At 41.5% G+C, this 22,237-nt stretch overlaps 1 long non-coding RNA gene across 2 annotated transcripts; it reads right to left on the bottom strand.

Moving 5' to 3' along the window:
- Positions 1-544: 544 nt before the first annotated feature.
- On the bottom strand, positions 545-15,883 carry LOC113628613 (uncharacterized). Of its 2 annotated transcripts, none has more exons than XR_003436161.1 (3): positions 15,512-15,883; positions 2,013-2,248; positions 545-1,029 (listed from the first exon to the last, which is right to left on the bottom strand). It is a non-coding gene; the product is annotated as an uncharacterized LOC113628613 (long non-coding RNA). The 2 variants fall into 2 exon arrangements; XR_003436162.1 differs by having other exon boundaries at positions 2,020-2,248.
- Positions 15,884-22,237: the final 6,354 nt, after the last annotated feature.

Raw genomic sequence — 22,237 nt, 5'->3', positions numbered from 1 at the left:
TGTCTACTTCTCTACGTTCCCTTCTCTCCATTCATTATTTCAACCTGAATCATTGTGTCAATGGCATTGTAGATATTCTCCTCAACTCTACCTTTCACACTCCTATCAAATCCAGTAAAAAATTTCAAGGACTTATTATTGACTCACCCCTGTGGCAAATTGTATTTTCCAAAGAGTCGATAACAAAAGCTCCCGTTTCATGTGTTCTTACAATGTGATCTTGACATTCCTGCCATTAAAAGGTGGAGCCCGTTGCCTCCTCTTGAACATGGAGGGGTTTGAGACCCAGCAGAAATGATGTTATGTGACTCCCAAGGTTAGGACAAGAAAAGTGTTACAGTTTTTGCCTGGTTGTCTTGGGAAACTTGCTTTCAGACCCATGGTTGCCATACAGTAAAGGCCGCTGTACTCCTAATATGAGGGCCTCACTGGGCGGGGAATGTGAGTGAAGATACCTGCACAGGATTTCTTCCCTCAGACTTTGAATTCTCCCAGTTGAGGTCATAGCACCATGGAGCTGTGCTTTTTTTTTGAATTCCTGACCTACAGAATCTGTGAGCACAGTGAAATGGCTGTTTTAGACTGCTAAGTTTGGGTGTAATTCGTTCTACAGCTGATAGATAACCGATATTTTATTTTCAAATTCCTTAATCTTCACACAGAACCTGTATCAGTCATCTGGCTCCAACTTTCAAGAACCTACTTACAAGAGAGGTGAGGTTTCAGGAGCTGTCAGAGAGGAAGAGAGGCACTGATCCCACAAGGGGAATCCGGGAATCCCTATGCAATTTTTTTCAGCGCCTACTGTGCCCAAGTGCATCACAGCCATTATCATATCCAAATCTTCGCCATCATGGCAATACGGTAGGCATTAGTTATCTTCTTTAAGAGATGCAGGTATTGAAGCTCAGAGTGGAAACATAAATTTCTCTGATTTCCTGGATGTCAGTGGCAAAACAGGAATCCAATCCCAGGACCTGATGGCACAAAAGCCCTTACAGTCCTCACATGCTTCCCAAAGAGCTGAACCTAAGAAAGAAGACACAGATGAGCAGTTGGCACAACCTTGTACTCCTGCCTTTCCCAGGACATTACTGAAATAACTTCCCTCTTTGGAGTAAAGAAAAACAAAGCAGTCTGGTTTGGCCAGAGAAAGCCCCCAGCAACAATGTCGAACAAGCCAGGAGTAATTTGTTTCTATTCTTCTCCATGTGACTGCCGGAGGTTATCCTGGTTTTTATTAGCCAAACTTCCCCTTTTCAAAAGATAATTCTTTGAAATCTTCTGGGAAATTAACATGGCTCAATCTGGCTCTGGGCTGGCCACCACATGCTCTCAGAATTAAGAGAACCTGGGTTTTTAACCCCTTGTAGTCACATACACGTGCACACAAAATTGAATGTGCCTCTATACTGTGTTAACAGGCTATAAAGAGACAGTCTACACTGAACCAGCCATTATGTTCAGCTTTATCCTGGAAAAAGAATTTGATCTAGATTTGTTCCAATTAAAGAGTTCCACACAATGTACTGATTTAGTTATAATTCAAACTCACTAGAAATTTTTTATTTAAGAAATGTTATGAACCAATTAATATACACGTTAGATCATTTAAATGTGCTTTTTTTTTCCAAATATTCCTTAAGGAAATTCATTAGGAAGAAGTAATATAAAATAACTATAGAAGAAATTTTAAATTCCAATTCTACTCTGTATTATAGTCAATTACATAAAAAAAGGTTCATAATGTTTCTTCATTTTTATTTTCTAATTGGGAATTTTTGAGATTTTTTTTGAGTTTCATAAGAAATATAAGAAGTGACACAATGTAGGCAACAAATTTCTTGTTCTTTCAACATTTCCACATCTATGTTTCTGGCAGTTAAACATTTGTTTTTCTCTGGAAAGTTTAGTGGAGCAGAGCAGGCTGGAGAAGAAGCCCACTGGCTTATCCTCCATGCACCCCTCTCCTCCAGGACCACCCTTACAGGGAACGCTTATGGCCTTTGCACCTGATACCTCCTTTCCCAGGCAAAGGTCCCTGAGAGATAATGCAGGAAATCCTCTGGGAGCTGTGAGTAGAAGGTGTCTTCTATTATCACCCAGGCCCAGCATCAAGGCCATATCCAGAACTATATGACCATAAGGGTGACACTGACTGGAAGAAGGTTGAAGAGCTCTTCAGGAACAGGATAGAACTCTGATCAAGCCAGTGCAGTGAGTTCATGTGGTGTCTCACACCCCTTTCCTGCAAAGACATAGCAATGTCAGGTAAGAAACAAAACAAAGGCAAAATAACTGGCCTCAAAATAATCACCTCGTAATAGAAACAAAAAGTGGTGAGCAGGGCTTCCCTGGTGGCGCAGTGGTTGAGAGTCCGCCTGCCGATGCAGGGGACGCGGGTTCGTGCCCCGGTCCGGGAAGATCCCACATGCCGTGGGGCGGCTGGGCCCGTGAGCCATGGCCGCTGAGCCTGCGCGTCCGGAGCCTGTGCTCCGCAACGGGAGAGGCCACAGCAGTGAGAGGCCCGCGTACCGCAAAAAAAAAAAAAAAAAAAAAAAAGTGGTGAGCAGCAGCTGAAACCACAGGGCTGCAGGTAGCAATGATCCAGAATTTCACTCCTGCAGAATGAGGGTGCTCCATGTGAAAGGGGAACTAGAGTCATTTTCATTGAGAAAGGCAAGAGCTGGGATGAAAAGAATCTGAAAAATTAAGCTGCTGACAAACTGGGGTTTTGGCTAGGGAGACAGGAAGGCAAGGAAAAGGTTTTGTGACAAAGAACCTCAATCAAATTTAGTGAATAAGATATTCCCAATATTACAATGAAAAGAAAGCCTTGAAATAGTAGAAATGGCTAAGGACTAGAGGCCTGGATCACAACGGCTCTTAACAGCTGTAAAATCACTATAGGGAGAGGAAAATATGGGAGGGGTGGGGTGGAGAGAGAGAGAGAAAACATAAACAAAAATTTCCCACTAACAATAAGTATACAAACCAAAATCCCCAACCAAAGAAGAAATCTAATGAGAATGAAATCAAGGATATAAATGTGAATTCATTTATGATTAAATCAGTTTTATAGAACAGCCTAGAAAAGACTTTTTTAAATTTAAAAATATATGTTTATAATGCAAGAAGACACAAATGATATAATAATTTTCATTTTAAGAGACCAGGAAAATATGAAGAGGGAAGAAATAAAAGAAGAACAGGTATATATGAGAAGAGTTAACTTTCCAAGGCCAGGATTCAAAAATATATTCAGTAAAAAAAAACTCAATAAATAAGATCAATTCTAGACTGGACACTATAAAAAATGCTAATTAGAAGGAAATACTGAATAATTCACCAGTAAGACACAGAAAAAAGTATACACACACACACACACACACACACACACACACACATATATATATATATATATATATAGAGAGAGAGAGAGAGAGAGAGAGAGAGAGGTGTTCTCCAGCTCTCTAGAATAAATACATATCTAGATTCATCATAGCGAAACTGTAGAACCACACAGATAAAGAGAAACTCTTAAAAGCCACAAGATAAAAAGGAAAATTATTCACAAAGAAATAACAATTAGACACTCAGCAAATTTCAAATCAGCCCCAATAAAGGTCAGAAGACAATGCAGTAATATCTTGAAAGTGCTGAGGAAAATTAAGCATCAACAAGAAATTTATACTGAGCTCAATTACCATTTAACAATGAAAGTGATATAAAGATTTTTTCAGATATACAAAGATTAACTGCTTACACCCCTACAGATTCTCACTGTAAGATATTCTTTAGCAAGAAAGAAGAAAATGAAACTAAACCCGAAGATAAACTATGGTATGCAAGCAAGAAAAAAAAGTGGTGAGTATGGAAATGGATAGAATATCCATTATAACTATGGAGAATGAAAAAATACAACTAAAATCTAATTTTTTATTAAAAAGTTAAGCTAGAGTTGTTTACCATTATACCAAAAAAGGAGGTAGGTGTGATTGTGATCAATAGATATTTGAGGAATTCCAAACCAGCAAGAGAACAAAGTTGGGGCAATCAACTTCCCAAGAGGAATTAGGGGGAATGCAAAAAAAATACTAAGAAAAAGATTGGAAAACATAAGTCACAATATATCACAAAAATGAAATCTGATTAAAGTCAACAAAAAAAGATTATCAGGTTGGAATTTTTTAGCCATATATAAAAGGTTAATTCATCAGGAAAATTTAACAGTTTTAAATTTATATATAGCTTATAACATAGACCCAAAATGTACAAAGCAAAAACTGACATAACTAAAGGAGAAACAGGCAAATCCAAAGTCGTAGAGAGATATTAACACACTTCTCTCATTAGCTGATAGATTAAGAAGATGAAAAAAATTGCTAAGAATATAAAACAATTGAATAATATGATGAACAAACTTGAACTAATTGGCTTATTTAGAATATTGCACCTAAGAACTGAAGTACACATGCTTTTCAAGTACACCTGCACCCTTTACCAATATTACCGTAAAGAAAGTCTCAAAAAATGTGAAAGCATAGAAGTCATATAAAGTATATTATCTGACTGTAGTAAAATTAAACTAGATATCAGTTACATAAAGCTAGATATCCCTACATATATTTAGAAATTAAGTAATAAACTGCTACATTATTTGAGTCAAAGAAGAAATCTTAACAGAAATTAGAAAGTATTTTGAAATTATGATGAATACTATATATCAAAACCCATGGAAAGCTGCTAAAGTTGTGTTTAAAAGAAAATTTATAGCCTTAAAAGTATATATTAGAAAAGAAGAAAGGCTGAAAATCACTGTTCTTAGTATCAATCTTAAGAAGTTAAGAAAAGAAAAAGAGTGGCAAATTAAATCCAAAGAAAGCAAAAAGAAGAAAATCAAAACAGAAAAATAAGAGTTAATAAAATGGGAAGCAAAGATATAAAAGAGAAACAGCAAGACCAAAGTTGGTTGCTTAAAAGGTAATAAAATTAATAAATCCATAGTAAGACTAATCAAGGAAAAAAAGAGAGAAGGCACAAATAAAAATATCAGGAATGAAAAAGGGGACAAAACTCTATATCCTCATATATTTAAGAGATAATAGAATAATATTATGAGCAACTTATGACAAGAAACTAGAAAATTAGATTAAATGACAGTTAAAAAAACATTTACTAAATGGATACAAAAACAAACAAAATCTAGTCTTTTATCTATTCAATTGAATCCCAAATTTAAAAACTTCTCTCTCCTTCAGGAGTAAATTCTTTATAAAATTTAATGAAGAAATAGTACCAATTGTTTACAGCTCTTTCAGGGAATGGAAAAAAAAGAGAATACTTCCCAACTTTTTAAAACTGAGAAAGATCTTTACCAAGAAGAAAATTATAGGGCCAAGTTCTTTCATAAACACATGTTTTCTTTTTTAAAAGAAAACCAATAAAATCCAATGACATATATTGAAGATAAAATGATAAAATGTCATGTCATAGTGGTTTATTCTAAGAATGCGAGGTTGGTTTAACATTCACATATAGGAACAGTCATGGATCAGTGTTTAATTTCCTGACTTGATTATTGAACTCCAGCTATATATGAGAATGATTTTGTTCTTAGTAAATATACACTGAAGTATTTAGGGGTAAAGTTTTATAATATCTCCAATCTAGTCTAGAATGGTTCTAGAAAAAATAAGTAACATATATGTATATATATATATATGTATGTGAATATATAGAATGATAAAGCAAATTAGGCAAATTGTAAACAACTGGTAAACATGGGTAAAGGGTTATGAGTATTCCTTGTACAAATCAATTTTTATGTAAGTTTTAAATCACACCAAAATGTAAAGTTACAAGTAAAAAATCAATTTAATTCACCTGTAAACAGAATAAAGGAGAAAAAGCATACAATTATTTCAATAAATGTAGAAAACAATTTTATAAGATTCAACAACCATTCATGATAAAAATTCTTAGCAACTTAGAAATAAAAGGACAAATAAAAGATATCTACCAAAAAACCTATAGGAAACATCACACTTAATGGAAAAAAATGTTGAAACTTCTTCGCTGGGGTCAGCAATGAGAGAAGGGTGCTACTGTCACAACTTATATTCAACAGGACTTTCAGCAAAAAACAGACTACTTTAGAGGAAGAAGAAAATCCCTGCTCACTACAGGCTTCTTATTCCCTAAAAGCAAACAGGATAGAGCTAAACTGAGTTAGCCTTTGCAAATCTGACACCAGATGAGTGACTGCATCTCTCCCAGGTGAAGTGGATGAAGGAAGAAAGTATTCTTGGGGAAAATTCTTCCTCACAGAAATCCCGATCAAAGGACAAGTTTCCCTCTAACAATGTTCAAGACCCTTTGAAGAAAGTTACAGAATATTATCAAAAGGCATAAAAGAAAGCCTGAATAAATGGAGAATTAGACCACATTCATGGATGAGAAGACCACATATCATAAATATGTCAATTATGCACAGATTCTCCACAGTTCTCTGTATCTGGTGGTTTAGATCAAACTTGACACACTGATCAAAAAGTGCACGTGGAAGAACAAAAGGCCAAGAACAGCTACAATTTTGAAAACAAAGAACAAGGAACAGCAACAAGTCTATCAAATATTAAAAGTGTTTATTAACCTACTGTACTTAAGAGAATGTGGTAGCAGCACAAGGGGCAAAATAAATAAATAAATAAAACAGAAAAGGAACAGACAGAGGTTGAGAAACAGACCCAGGCATATCTGTAAACTTGATACATGACACAACTGGCATTTTGAATCTGTAAGGAAAAAATAAACTGGTTTTTGGGTGGGTTTTTTTGTTGTTGTTTTTTTTTTTGCGGTACGCGGGCCTCCCACTGTTGTGGCCTCTCCCATTGCGGAGCACAGGCTCCGGATGCACAGGCCCAGTGGCCATGGCTCACGGGCCCAGCCGCTCCACGGCATGTGGGATCTTCCCGGACCAGGGCATGAACCCATGTCCCCTGCAACGGCAGGCGGACTCTCAACCACTGCGCCACCAGGGAAGCCCTAAACTGTTTAATAAATCGTACTGGGCCAATAGGTTATCTCATCTGGAAAAACAAAATAAAAGTAGATCTTTAATATAAATTTTTTAAAAGTAATTACACATGGATTAAATACTTAAGTGAAAAAATTATCAAAACTTCAAAACTTTTAGAAGAAAATAGAAGGGAATAGTTTTACGTTTTCAGAGTAGGAAGGATTTTCAAACTAGGTACAAAAAGAACAAATCATAAAGAAAAAGATTGATAAATTTGACTATGTTGTTATTAATAACTTTTATCTAAAAAAGACATCTTAAGCAAAGTAAAAAGGCAAATTGCAGACTGTGCAGACTGAGGGAAGATATTTGTGATCTGTACAAGTGAAAAAGTATGCAAATCTAGAATATATGAAGAATTCTTACAAGTCAGCAAGAAAAACAAGCAATCTAGTTGAAAAAATGGACAAAAGATGTGGATGTGCCTTTCACACGAGGATACCCAGCAGCTAATGAAAAGATGCTTAACCAAGCTGGTAATCAGGAAATTGCCCATTAAGTCACCACTGAAATACCATTTCTCACCAACCAGATTGGCAAACAGAAGTAAGCTAACAACATTAAGTGCTGGTGAAGAGGGAGAGAAAAGAAATGGGGCCTTTCACATGCTGCAGCGGGAGTGAACATTGGTACAGGCCCTTTGAAGAGTAGCGGTAGTGTGTTAGAGACACACATCTGATTCAGGAATTCCACTCCTACAGATGCACAGAGATGTACTGCTTGCAACAGGGGAAACACGGAGACAGCTTAAACCCATCGACAAGATAATGGATACATAAACTGTGGTTCAACAGAACACTATACAGTAATTAAAATGAATAAACTAGAGCTATACACACTAACACAGAGAATGCTCAAAGACATCATGTTGAATTTAAAAAAAAGAGAAGGAAAACAGGCTGCCTGATGATATGTACGATATGCTAACAGGTAGATACAGCTTTAAACATGAAAACCAGTATTATATGTTATTATGGATAGAAATAACATTAAAATATTCATGGAAATGATAACAAATTCAGAATAAGCTGTCACCTCTGAGCCAACAGAAACAGAACGTGAAAGGATGCACAGAGGGCTTCACCTATTTTTTTCTTAAAAAAGAAATGATGTGAAACAAATAAGTCAGAGTTGAAATCACAGTGCTCTGATCAAATCTGCTTATTCTCACAAAGAAACAGAAATTCCACATGATATATATTCATTGCTTTTCAAAACAAATTTTAGCAGTAAATTTTTTTTAAAGGAACAACCTAGAATGGACACCTGTGAGAGTGGCTAAAACAAGATGCAGTGACAACCCCATGTGCTGATGGAGCCGTGGGGAAACTGAGGCACTCACACACTGTGGGCACCAACTCTTGGTGCTTTCTCCCCTTCACATCCTCGCCGTCCTATGAGATGCGCTTGCGTATCATTGTGGTTTTGGACAGGTGAAGTCTGGCATCACTGTGTGTGTCTAGTGGCCATTTGGCTTTCCTCCTTTGTAAAATGTCTTTAGTCCATTTTCTTGTTGGTATATCTGGTTGGTCATGTGTCTCTTCTTGATTTGTAGGATTTTTTTGGCTTGTTTTTTATAATTACTGGATGAGTCCTTATCATCTCCCATTCTGTGTGTCCACATTTTACTCTTATGTGTATATTTAAAAAGAAGAAGAAGGGCTCTTCTCACCAGCTTTTGCATGCATAGAATATCTCTGGAAGGATGCCCAAGAACATGGTAGGGGGGACTGCTTCTGAAGAGGGAAGGTAAAGTACCAGGGGAAAGGATGTGTGGGAGGTGCACTTTTCTCTACATTCTTTTGCACTCCTTTTTTGGAAAATCATTACTACTATTTCCATGTAGTTCAAATTTTAAGGCAAAGCCTACTATACCTAAGCAAACGCAAGCTTTTCCTCTAATCATTTCGCAAAGGAGATGCCTGCCCAAGTCAGACATTTCCCCATGCAGCCCACGCCCCCTTGTCCTCTCAGTACAGGAGTGAGTCCACTCTGCCTTCCAACTGTGAGGCAGGAGAGCAAAGTAGTGCTGAGAGCAACCTCCACAGCCAGACTACCTGGCTGTCCCCCAGCTCCTCCACTGCTACTTGTATAACTGAGCAAAGTTCCTTATCCTCTCTAGGCCTTGGCTAAGGAACAGAGATTCCTACAATGGTCGGCAGCCTCTAAGTCAGTAGGACCCCAATGCTCCCACCTCCGGTGGCAGAGGTGATGGGATCTCACTTCCAAGGTGAGGTACAAAAGGCCTGTGGCTTCTATCTGGACACACCTTCTCTTGCTTGCTTGCCCTAAAGGAAGTCAGTTCTCATGTTGTATCCCACGTTGGGAGCTGCCCTGTGGAAAGGCCCTCAGAGCAAGGAATTAATGCTTCCAGCCACCAGCCAGTGAGTGAGCTTGGAAATAAGTCCTCCCCCAGGCAAGACTTGATGCAGCCTGGTGAGACCCCTGGCCAGAGAAACCTAGCTAAGTCATCTGCAGATTCCTGCCCCAGAGAAATTGTAAAATAATAAATGTTTGTTGTTTTAAACCTTTTTTTAAAAATGGGGGGGCACAGAAAGGCTAGGCAATGTTTCTCCTGAAAAATTTATCTATCATCTACAAGAGGCCAGACAGAACAAGTGATTGTACAGAATCCCTTCCATTGCTGGGATCCTAAGAAGTTCTCAAAATAATACAGTAAGCCCTTAGTTTTAAACAAAATGCTTCAGGAAATTGGTGGTTTGCTGAATTTGATTTCCTGGTTAATTGGAAGAACTTTTTATATAGAATCATGGGGCTTAAACATACCTCATAGATATAATACAAGTGAAGAGGCTGAAGCTGAGAATAAGTAGCTTCTGAAAGTTCTGAAGCTTTTGTGTGGCAAACCCTAGCACAGTGCCTGTCACACAGTAAATAATTGTTGAAAGAAGGAAGGAAGAAGAGCATTGGGCAAAGAGGAAGGAAGGAAGGTAGAGGTGCTCACCCGCCTCATAGCTTTGAACTGCTGAAACTCCTGGTCCCGGCCTGGGTGCTAGGAAAGCTCAGAGTTGGATGTGAGCAGACCTGAATTCAAGCCCCAGTTCACACTTAGTTTTGTGACCTTGGGCGGCCCCTTGACCACACCCCTTACACCTCACGCCTCACCTGCTCGGGTGTAAAATGTAAAAGATAATAACTTCCTGTGTCATGGAGTCACCTTGAGATGCAAGTACGATTCCGTACAGGAACGCACTTTCTAACCGTGGAGGAGCGTACACATTTTGCCATCCTTATCTTTAGAAAGTACTGTCCACTGTGCCGACTTGGAAAGCAGACTATAAACTAAAACATGCCCCCACCCCAATACATGGGAAAGAGTTGCTGTTGGGTAAATCAGCTGCTTGGGGGAGGGAAATCCATGTGGATCCTCATCTCACACCATTCACTGACACACAAAATTTAGATGAATTTAAAAGTCAAGTGTAAATTACAGTACATGTATAATATGTACTATCATGCAATTAAAAAGAATAAGGTTCAGCTATATGCGCTGGCATGGAAAGAACTCCAAGAGCTAGTGTTGTGTGAAGAAAACCAGGCTGTAGAATGCTCTTGTATACATATGTGAGTGTGCATTTTACTTATGTAAAAATAAACGCCACATACACGTGCACATGCATATGCCACAAATTTAAAGAAAGTCTGAAGAAGTCACACATCAATTGTTAACACTAGTTGCCTCTGGAGAAGGTAATGGGACTGGGTGTAAATGTGGCATTTTAATTTCTCATGAAAATTATATATATATACAGACACATATATGCTAGTTGAATTTTTAAATGGGTGTGTACTAATTTCAAATTTTTAAAACAAAAAATAATATTTTAAAACTTAAATGTAAAGAATAAAACCTTTAAAAATAATACATGAATATTTGGTCTCTAGGAGAAAAACTTTGAAAGCAATGTAAAAAATCATGAAACTATTTCTAGAATTAACCACATTAATTGCTCCTTTTGTCAAAAAAATCAAAAGGTAAACCCAAACTGGGTAATTTAACACCAAATATGACAAAGAGTTAATCCTTTCTATTATAAAGTGGTCAAAATGATTAAATTTAAAAAATAAAATCACTACCTCCCCCCAAAAAACATCCCTGACCCTCCAAGCATTCAACCCCAGGCTCTTTTGAAATTATCATCCCATGTCCTCATTTTACAGACATAAAACTGATACAAAGACGGTAAGTCTGTTATGGGGGGTTGGGGGGGGGCGGGAATCACAGTCCCTCCCGGCAGGCAACCAGGCCTCCTGAAAGGGGAGGCTGAGGTGGGCCGTCCCCTCAGTTCAGGAATTTACCACCCACCGCCTCCATCTCTTCCCCTGGCGAAATCCGAAAGCAGTGCGTCTTCCCCATCTTGTCAGAACCCAAAGTCCCCCTCTCTCTCTATTCCAGATTCCCCTTGAGGATGAACTGAGGTCTGGTCCCCAAGTGGAGAGGTCCAGGTGTAAAGACGTCTTGGGAGTTGGTCACACGGCGGCCCTGGATCAGGGGTTCGGAACGCCCCGTCCTCACTGCGGACGCAGCTGTGGCAATTCCACGCGAACTGTTGCCACCACCCTTCAGGCCTGCACGCCGACAACACGCAGCGGCTCCGGCTGCCCTCCTCCCCTAACGGGATGGGGCTCCGGGATGGCCCGGGCCGGGCCCAGGAGGAGACTTGAAATTGCCCCAAGTGAGCCCATCTCTCCAAAGTCATGTGGCAGGGGCCGCAGCTCCCGGCAGCCCACAACAGTGCTGGCCTGAAGACCCCTAAACTTGCCACCCATTCGGAGAAAGAATATATCTTGGAGGTATACTGAATGACATTTGAATGGCATTTTTTGTTTGCATCTGTGACTTTCCTCTGCCCACCAGGGTAGAAGGTGGGAACTTGGAAGGAACTCGGAGCCCCGCCCCCAGACGTCTCCTCCCACACCCAGCATCCCCAGCAGGGGCTGCAGCCTGGGGAGGTTGCTGGCAATGGGGAGGCCCACCACCCGCGCCTGACTTCGTCATTCGCCCTAAAGGGGAAATCCTGCACCTAACAGCTGAGAGCTTGGGTCAAACCAAGGTGGGACGGCTCCCGCAGACAGTTACTTTTAAAAAGAACATTAGGTAAACATTTACAATGAAAAGATCTTGTCATCCCATCAAAAACTCATTTAACATTCAACAAACATTTACTGAGCGCTAAGGGAAGTGCGGGAGTTAAACATGTACGGATTATGAATATGCCCTCCCTGCCCTGGAACAGGTGATTATTCCTAAGAATTGAACATTCAGCGTGGTACAGGGGAAACTCTGCTGCTTACTAGAATAGACTCATGACTTAATCTTTCTGAGGATGTATCTGTACAACTGGCATAGTAGTAAAAATCCCCCAGGATCTTGTGAGGATTAAATGAGATGATGAAGGACAGTGCCTGGCATCACACAGCCCCAGGCACACCATAGACAAAGAAGGGCTCAGACTCCAGCCCCTGTGCCTCCGCCTCAGTTTCCTCATCTCTGAGGTTTGTTATTTTGTCGCCTTGACTGACCTCCCTCAGGGGCTCAAATTGCATGATACAGCAACACAAGAGGCCCACACAAATCAATCGCCTAATTAGGACTATCAAGTCTCTGACTGAAAAAAATTAATTCTATGTATTAAGGTGGGTGGGGACACCTGAATGTCAATATACTCTTCAAAGACAAATGAAGAAGAGTACATTGCTTAGATCTGGAATGTGCTACAGAAGAGTAAATCAGAGACCAAGTCTTCTCTTGCAGAAGGTCAGCAAACTTTGGCCCAAGGGCCAAATCCGTCCCACCCGCCCACCACCCCCCAGCCTGTTTTTGTAAGTAAAGTTATACTGCATCACAGCCGTGATCATTCATCTACAAATCCTCTTAGGCTGCTTTCATGCCAGAACCACACAACTGAGGCGTTGTGACAGAGAATGTATGGCCCACAAAACCTAAAATGTTTACAATCAGGCCATTTACAGAAAAAAAAAAAAAAAAAAAAAGAATTGTCGGCCTCTGTTCTACTGAACACCTTCTATTCCTCTTTCGCAAATATCCCTAAATCTGAGGTTGAATGCTGGTAATTAAACTTTTTAGCTCCAGAGTCAGTTAAGGTTTACAAGGCCTGGTGGTTGGAATTGAGACTCAAATGAATCTGAGGGTTGGAAACAAGAGGCCTCTCTTCCGGTTGCATCTGGCTTGTTACTGTGTGGTCCTGAAGCAATCTGTAGATTAAAATAAGGCTTTAAAATAATTCTGAGGGTTTTAAGATGCAAGGAAGCAATATGGAGTAGAAGCAGCACTAACCTGAAAGTTGGCAGCTGTGTTCCGGCCCCTGGTTGTTCGCCAATTAGGTGTGTGATTGGGGCCATCGCTGCCCTTCTGGGAGTGGTTACTTTACTTGTAAAATAAGGGGCTCGTCAGTTTGTCAACCATCTTTGAACTACTCCTGGGAGGGAACTTGCCAGCACAGACATGGAAGTTTTGGACCGTGTCATCTCTAAGATGCCTTTCCAGCTTTAAAGTAAAGTGAGACTTGACACTGTGAGACCGTGGCTTTGAGGAAGGTTAATTGAGAAGCAGTGAATTTACATGTATGGGGTGCTTCCAGTTCTACCACGTCTTAATGACATTCACTGCGGTAGTAATTCATCGGGCTTACCTCTTTCCAAATAGATGCCGTACTAGTGTAAGTCCAGTCCACCTGTGGAGAGAGACGGTAGCCCCCAGACAGCTTTGGACAGGCCCTTCACCTTGAATTATGTGGCAGTAGCGGGGATATGCAGATAGGCCCTCTGAATTATGCCTTCTAGATGGGCAACCACATGAGTTTACCGACCTTAAACTAGCACCTACAGACACAGGAAGGATGGCTTTATCTCTAAAGTATCCCATGTAGCAGAAGGATCCTAAGGATGCTGCCAAGAATCTTGGGATAATTGGGGCCTGACAGCAAATAAATCCTGCAGCATCAGGACCGCTTTCCCTATCCCAGAGCCCCCGAGTGAGGACCACCTTCCAAAAGCTCCGAATCCAAAGTCTGTTTATCCCCTTTGTGGAAAGCCCATCATCCTGGACTGCATGCCCTGCGCTGCTCCCCCCTAATACCCAGGCAGGCCAGTGACCCCAGTTGGCAGCACAGAGCCACATGGACGGCAGTCAAACAACACCCAGATGAAAACTGCAGCTGATGGCCCAGGCTTTTGGGTCAGTGGCTGCTGTGCACAGCTCTCTCCCTGCCTCCTGAAGTTCAAATGCCAGCCTGATTTCTATCTGGAAGCCTCCCAGCCCAAACATGGAACAAAAGTTCCCTCTGACAAGCCCATTCCCGGTTCCAAAGTATGTTTTTATGTTTGTTGGCAAATAGAACTGTCACCAGCAACAATAACAACACTGTTTCCCCTCGACTGAAGCTACTTCATTTCTTCATATTTGTGCCAGGGCTGGAGCTGGACAGATGAATAATGTAGGCTCGGCGACTGGCCCGAGCCCTGACCTCGTGCCTCCAAAAGCAAACACAGTGGTGAAAATGGAGACTTGTTTGTTTGAACTCTCATTGCCTAACTTAAAAGAGAAAAAGAAAAAAGAAAAACACACCTCCCACCATCCCATTTCTTCAGTGTAGGCACTGAAGTTTTACTGTTTTGTTTTGGTTTTCTGTTTTCATTTCTCACTTTTTGAAATAAGGAACTACAGCCCTCTACTGGTGCAAGGGACGGAGCCAATTCCCCAATCGTCAAGGCTACCCTACCATCTTGTGGCCGTCTTCAGGATGTGCAAATTTAGATAAAATCAACTTCTAAGAATCGTAAAACACAGGTTGTTTGAAGGAATCTTCCAAATATTTATACAGGCTTTCATTTAAGACATCTCGAGAAGATAGGTTGGATTGTTCAGGGAAAACATAGATTGATATGGAGTCAGAATGTTGTTCTGTAGCTCAGCGCCCATCATCTATTTGTGGCATCATGCTTGAGCAAATCTTCTCATTTTTATGAACCTGTTTTCTCATCTGTAAAGTGGAGGTCATAATAAATGTTTGATCCTTAGAGTTTTGTGACGCTTAAATAAGACTGCATATAAAAAGCGACTTGTAAACTTTATACACAAATACACATAAATATATTAAAAAATCTCTAAAGAAGTAGATTATCTCATTATATTGGTAAGACTTTTCTGAGACTCACAGCTTGTTTTGCTGCCTAACCTCCTATAAATTAAAGCCTGAGCCGTAGGTTAAGAGGGAGAAGGACTTCACACTGTTCCCTGCTTTCCTAAATACACAGACTGTCAAATTCCTTAGCTTGCACTTTCCTGATTTAAGTAAAACCAGTTTCTTCGGCCTTTTTTCATAGGGCCAGCGAGATCATGAGGAACGAGGAACACAGATGAACCTTTGGAGGTTAAGCTCTACTTACCTGGGATCGCAAAGCACCCATTAGTACTGGGGCCTGAGTACTTGGCTACCTCCTCTCCTGGAAAGAGCCCAAGCCAGAGGCAGCCGCTGAGGAAGCAACCATAGGAGCCTGCGCGGTACAGGGCTGACGCAGGATGACTCATCAAACACAAGACGGGTTTGGCCTGCTTCTGTGCAGCTGTTTGGAGGAAGCCAAGAATTTCTGGTGCCTTGCTCTGGACTTGGTGAACAAACCCAAATGCTGTAGTCCTCACCTCATGCTAAATTTCAACCCTGCCTGGGTTGGTGGACCAGCCAGTGCTGGGTCTACTGATAAAAATGTCCTCAACGCTAGCCTGAGCTCAGAGGTGACCCACCCACAGGCTGGCCCCTTTTGTCCTCCAGTTACACAGTTTATCACTCGTCTCACTGATGCAGGAAGAAGGCTTAGGGCACATTTGGCAGCAAGATCAATAGTTTTGCAAAGCGAAAATAGCATGCCTGCCAAAGGGACATCAAATCCTTGGATGAGTAGTGAGGAACTATGACTCATATTCCTAGGCCTTCTGCCCCCCCCTCCCCAGGCTGGGCTCTGCTTCCACCTGTTTCCAAATTTTGTTCGTCTAGGCCTGTCCTCAGGCAGCCACCGTGAGACTCCTGAATGTCACGAGTGAGCCAGTGTGTTAGCGGGAGACGGGAACAGAGGAGGGAAGCAGGCTGTGGCTCCAGGAGGATCCCGTGGCAGATCAGGGGGACGGAAGGGAAAGGTCACGCCCCTACCCTGCAGAATGAGGGTCTCCTTCCCAAGGCCTCAGAGTGCCGTGACAGAACTCCACAGTCAGAGAGGTCGCTCATCCCCACCTAACCCTCATGGGGCTGCCCCAGAATCTTCCAGAGACCAGCCTGTGGACAGAGTCTGCGGCTTGCTCAGCTACCTCTGAGGAGGTGCTTCTTCCTCCTGCTGTCACTGGGAGGAGGTAGCAGTCAGGGTCTTCCCTCCGGAAGGTACGAGAGGGGAAGATTTTTGTGCAGAGTTTTTCCGCACTGTATAAACTACTTACATCAGCCAAATGAGGGTAGGAATCAAAGGTATGGTGGCCAAACTTTCTGAGCTGAAGTTCATATGATCTGACGAGGCGAAGGTGATTGTTGGCACAATGAGACTGCTGACAGAATTATTCGTTTTCTGGGATGTGTTGAAGAAGATGGACCTTGTAATTTCAAGCATGTGGGTTTGGGTACCAGTCACGTTGCAAGAGACTGCAGAAGGTCAGAGCATGGGGTGTCACAATGCACGCAGGACTGGGTGCTCTCACGTCCACACAGTCAGCTGTGATGGGCAACGGTGGAAGCGGGGGCACTGCCAGCTTCAAACACGAACCAGTGAATTCGTGTATTTGGATAAATACACTTATTTTTAGTATTTTTCAAAAGATTTATTTAGGATACACTTATTCATATCCCAATGGTTAAAATACCTGTCCTGTATACCATATCTTGCAAAAGTTTAAGGAGAAGAAGTAGAGGAAAGGTGGTACGTGTGGTATAACAAAGATTTTGATTGACCTTTGTCCCTGGTTGCTGGTGGATAGCCTCTAAACCCTTGGACTTTCTGGAGTCATAGGAGTCTTGTTATTCATGGTGGCCCCTCAGGCTACCCCTGAGTTTATGCTAATGAGGTGACTTGTGGTAGGTTCCTAGGTAGTTTCAGGATGGGGGCTTGTGTCTCATTCCTTCCACTTTTCCCCTTCATCCCCAGGACAAATTCCAAGCCGTGCAAACCGGCTGTTGAGGGTACTGCCTTTCCCAGGTGTGAAGAGTCTGGGCGGGGGAGACTTCCTTGGTGGTCCAGTGGTTAAGACTTTGCCTTCCAATGCAGGGGGCACGTGTTCGATCCCTGTTCAGGAAGCTAGGGTCCCACATGTCTCGTGTCCAAAAAACCAAAACATAAAACAGAAGCAATATTGTAACAGATTCAATAAAGACTTAAAAAAAAAAAAAAAAGAGTCTGGAGGGGGAAAGACCAACATGTGATTAGAGAGTTGGACCTTTGAGCCATGTGATGTTAGCCCAGCCTCTGGGGAGGGGAGATGGGGTTCAATCACTGTAGCCAATGATTCAGTGAATCATCCCTGCATAACTAAATCCCAATAAAAATTCTGGCCACCAGAGGCTTGGGTAAGCTTCCCTGAGGGGTGCTTACATATCGACATGCCGTCACAGTAACGCATCCTAAGGACCCCAGAAGAGCACATTCAGGACCCTCCCGGGCCTCGCCCTGGCTGGTCCTGATTTGCATCCTTTACAATGAACTGTATCATACCTACAGCACTTCCCTGAGTTCTGTGAGTCATCGTAGCAAATTGTGAAACCTGAGGTGGTGCTGGGAACCCTCTGGATTTTAGCCAGTTGGTGAGAGTGCAGGGCCTGGGAACCCCCAAGTCTGCAGCTGGTGCCTGAAGTGAGTGAAGTCGGGCGGAGGAGTGTGCCTTGATTTGTGAGTTGCATTGCACTGTGGAAGGAATCATAGAGAACCCTGGGGAAATTCACAAGGTGCGCTTGTATGGGCCCTAATGTTTGTTCATGCTGGCCTCCCTCACTATGCAGGAGGCATCCAGTAATGTGTGTGGGTTGAATGAATGAGTTAATTATGTAACAGAGGGTTCACTGCCCACTGCCCAGCGTGGGGTGTGGATCATGCCTCACCTGACCCCCCAAATTAGCCCCATTCCCACCTGCACTCTTCTAAGTGTCATCCGTGTCCTGGAGCTTACAGGTGCCCTGGGAGGCTCTCTCTGTCCATCTGTCTGTCTGTCTGTGTCTTCATCTTTACACTCAAATCCCCCTATGTGAACTCTCACTAGCTTGTTTTCACCCAGAATCTGGGCCAGAAGAAGAACTTAGTGGCACTTTATACCAAAGTCCAAAACTAATAACACAAAACTAGAGAACTAGTTTTCTTCCCTGGAAAGGGAAAGGAACTTTTTAGAAGAATCTGCTATTTTTTTTTTTTGAGATAGACTTGACATATAACGTTGTAATTAGTTTTAGGTGTACAACATAATTATTTGGTAATATGTATAAATTGTGAAATGATTACCAGAATAAGTTTAGTTAACATCCTTCACCACAAGTTCACACAGCTACAATTTTGTGTGTGTGGTGAGAACTTTTAAGCTCTCCTCTCCTAGAAACTTTCAAATATGCAAGGCAGTATTATTAACTGTAGCCACCACACCGTACACTGCATCTCAGAATTTATTTATAACTGGAAGTTTATACCTTTTGACCACCTTCATCCATTTCCCCTACTTCCTAGACCCCACCTCTGGTGACCACCAATCTGTTCTCTGTATCTATGAGTTTGGCTTTTTGTAGATTCCACTTATAAGTGATATCATACAGTATTTGTCTTTCTCTGTCTGATTTATTTCACTTAGCATAATGCCCTCAAGGTCCATCCATGCTGTTGCAAATGGTAGGGTTCCCTTCTTTTTTATGGCTGGATAATATTCCATTGAATATATATACCGTATCTTCTTTATTCATCCATCCATCGGTGGACACTTAGGTTGTTTCCACGTCTTGGCTATTGTAAATAATGCAGCAATGAATGTGGGGCTGCAGATATCATACCCAGACATGAAATTGCTGGATCATATGGTAGTTCTATTTTTAATATTTTGAGGAACATCCATACTGTTTTCCGTAATGGCTGCACCAATTTACATTCCTACCAATAGTGCACGAGGGTTCCCTTTCCTCCACATCCTTGCCTATCTTTTTGATGATAGCCATTCTGACAGGTGTGAGGTGATATCTCCTGTGGTTTTGATTTGCCTTTCCCTGATGATTAGTGATGCAGAGCACCTTTCATGTGAACTGGGAGTTTAGACTGTTCTACTGGGAGACTTGTTTATGATAACCACCAGAACACATGCCTTATGTCTCCCTCCCACCCACAAATCCCTAAACTATATATATATATATATATATTTTTTTTTTTTTTTTTTTTGCAGTACGCGGGCCTCTCACTGTTGTGAGAGCCTGTGAGCACAGGCTCACGGGCCCAGCCTCTCCGCGGCATGTGGGATCCTCCTGGACCAGGGCACGAACCCATGTCCACTGCATTGGCAGGCGGACTCCCAACCACTACGCCACCAGGGAAGCCCTGAACAATATTTTTTAAAAAGACATTTTTTAAATCACGAGAGCACAGGAAACCAAGAAGGGAGTGCTCTTAATGATCTAGAAATTATGTCAAATCCTCAAAACCCAGATGGCAGGCAAGGATGGGATTAAAAGAGGAAGCTACAGCCCAAGGCACAAAGGACAGAGGACAGCTCCACAGAGGTGGAGCCCCGTGCTGGTGCTTCAGGCCAAGCACAAAGAGCAGGTCTGGGGAGCTGTCGTTGTGGCTGGCTTGGGGTAGCCTTGGGGGGCTCACGAGTTGGGACATTTAGGTTGGAAAGGCGCACCCCTGAAAAGAAGGGAGTCCTCCGAGATGACACACCACCTCAGCCCACCTCCTTCCCTGCAGTCCCTGGGCCCAGGGGTGCAGGCAGGCCATGAGGAAGTCTTGAGTGCAGTTATGAGCCCCACCAGGAGATGCCAACTACTTGAGAAAACACTGACCCCATGGAAAAGAGACACCAAACTCAGCTAACAGAACGGATACTGGTGGACTCCAAGGCAGCAGCCTTCAGTGGAGAGTAATGGGCTGGGGGGCTGACCCATACAGAAAAGACCCAGGGAGGCTTGCTGCCTGCACTTTGCACCGGTAACTCCCTATGTTCCCACAGAGCCTTTCCTGCCCTGTCCAGCTGGGCTCCTTTGCCATTCCAGTGTCTTTTCCCCTGGGATTTGGACTGGGCCCCAGCCTTCCAGTGGGTTTTTCCTTAAAAACTTTTACTGGTCTCACAGGGCCTCTTGTGTCTGGAAACACATCTGAACCTTAATAAATACCTTCTGAGTTGAGTGACCTCACCAAGGACACCAATGTGTCCCTTGAGCTCCATCCCTGCTAACACAGCCTCCAAAAGGTTCATTCTGCCAGCCTTCCCTGTTTTGCAGCTGAGAGACTGAATTCATGCTTTTCTAGAGGTTCATTTTTAATTGTTACGCTTAGTATAATGAAATATCTACCCGTTCCGTAGTTCATATCCATTTTAATACTTATATCAGTCATAAAAGTAACAGATTTCTAGAAGCATCTAAAGTTGGTCCTAAGGCTGCACTAATAGGTGGTCCTTCTGGAGAGAGGATTTGACGCTCACCTGCAACATGACATATTGTTGGGTCACCTGGGCAAGGTGGGGGAGGGGGACTGGGGGTAAGGGGGGGGTTAGGAGGAGACTAGAATCACTTCTGACTTTAAGTTTTCTATAATCATTTCTAATGGATGATTCTCAGGTTATTTATAGGCAGATGGAACTCCCAGGACTAGGCCACTGGGCTAAGTCAGCTGTTCACATTAAAATTGTGACTCTGGAGTCTGGCAACATAAACAAATACTTGTGGTGTTATTTATATTCTTTTTTTTTTTTTTTTTTTTGGAAACTAAGAGCTAATTTTTCAGTTTCTGGTAATTTTATTGAGTACTGTTGATGTACAACATTACATAAGTTTCACATTACATAAAATTCACATTTTTTAAAGGTTATATTCCATTTATAGTTATTATAAAATATTGGCTATATTCCCTGAGTTGTACAATATATCCTTGCAGCATATTTATTTTATACATAGTAGTTTGTACCTCTTAATCCTCTATGCCTATGCTCTTCTCCCTCCCCTCTCCCCACTGGTAACCACTAGTTTGTTCTCTGTATCTGTGAGTCTGTTCCTTTTTTGTTATATTCACCAGTTTGTTTTATTTTTTAGATTCACATATAAGTGATATCACACAGTATTTGTCTTTCTCTGACTTATTTCACTTAGCATAATTCCCTCCAAGTCCGTCAATGTTATTGCAAATGGCAAAATTTCATTCTTTTTTATGGCTGAGTAGTATTCCATTGTTTGAGATATATATACACGCATACATACATACCACATCTTCTTTATCCATTCTTCTGTAGATGGATACTTAGATTGCTTCCATAGCTTGGCATGTTGCTATGAACATTGGGTGCATGTATCTTTTTGAATTAGTGTTTTCGTTTTTTTCTTTGTTTTTTTGGTTTTATTTTTTGAGATATATACCCAGGAGTGGAATTGCATGGTCATATGGCAGCTCTATTTTTAGTTTTTTCAGCAACCTCCAGTGCTGTCTACCACAGTGGCTGTACCAATTCACATTCACACCAACAGTGTATGAGGCTTCCCTTTTCTCCACAGCATCACCAACATTTGTTATTTGTGTTCTTTTTGATGATAGCCATTCTGACTGGTGTGCGGTGTTATCTCATTCTTGTTTTAATTTGCATTTCTATGATGATTAACAATGTTGAGCATCTCTTCATGTGCCTATTGGCCATCTGTTTGTCTTTGGAAAAATGTCTATTCAGGTCATCTGCCCATTTTTTAAATTGGGTTTTTTTTTTTTTCATATTAAGTTGTATGAGCTGTTTATATATTTTGGATATTAACCCCTTATTAGTCAGATCATTTGCAAATGTTTTCTACCATCCAGTAGGTTGTTTTCTTGTTTTGTCTATGGTTTCTTTTGCTATGCAAAAGCCTTTAAGTTTAATTAGGTTTCTTTTTTTTTTTTTTTTTTTTTTTTTTTTTTTTTTTTTTTTTTTTT

Source organism: Aethalodelphis obliquidens, unplaced genomic scaffold (assembly GCF_003676395.1).
Source record: "Aethalodelphis obliquidens isolate GAN/ISIS:26980383/991018 unplaced genomic scaffold, ASM367639v1 scaffold24, whole genome shotgun sequence".
NCBI lineage: Eukaryota > Metazoa > Chordata > Mammalia > Artiodactyla > Delphinidae > Aethalodelphis > Aethalodelphis obliquidens.
The sequence above is the reverse complement of the archived record's forward strand: the minus strand, read 5'-3'. Positions and strand labels throughout refer to the sequence as shown.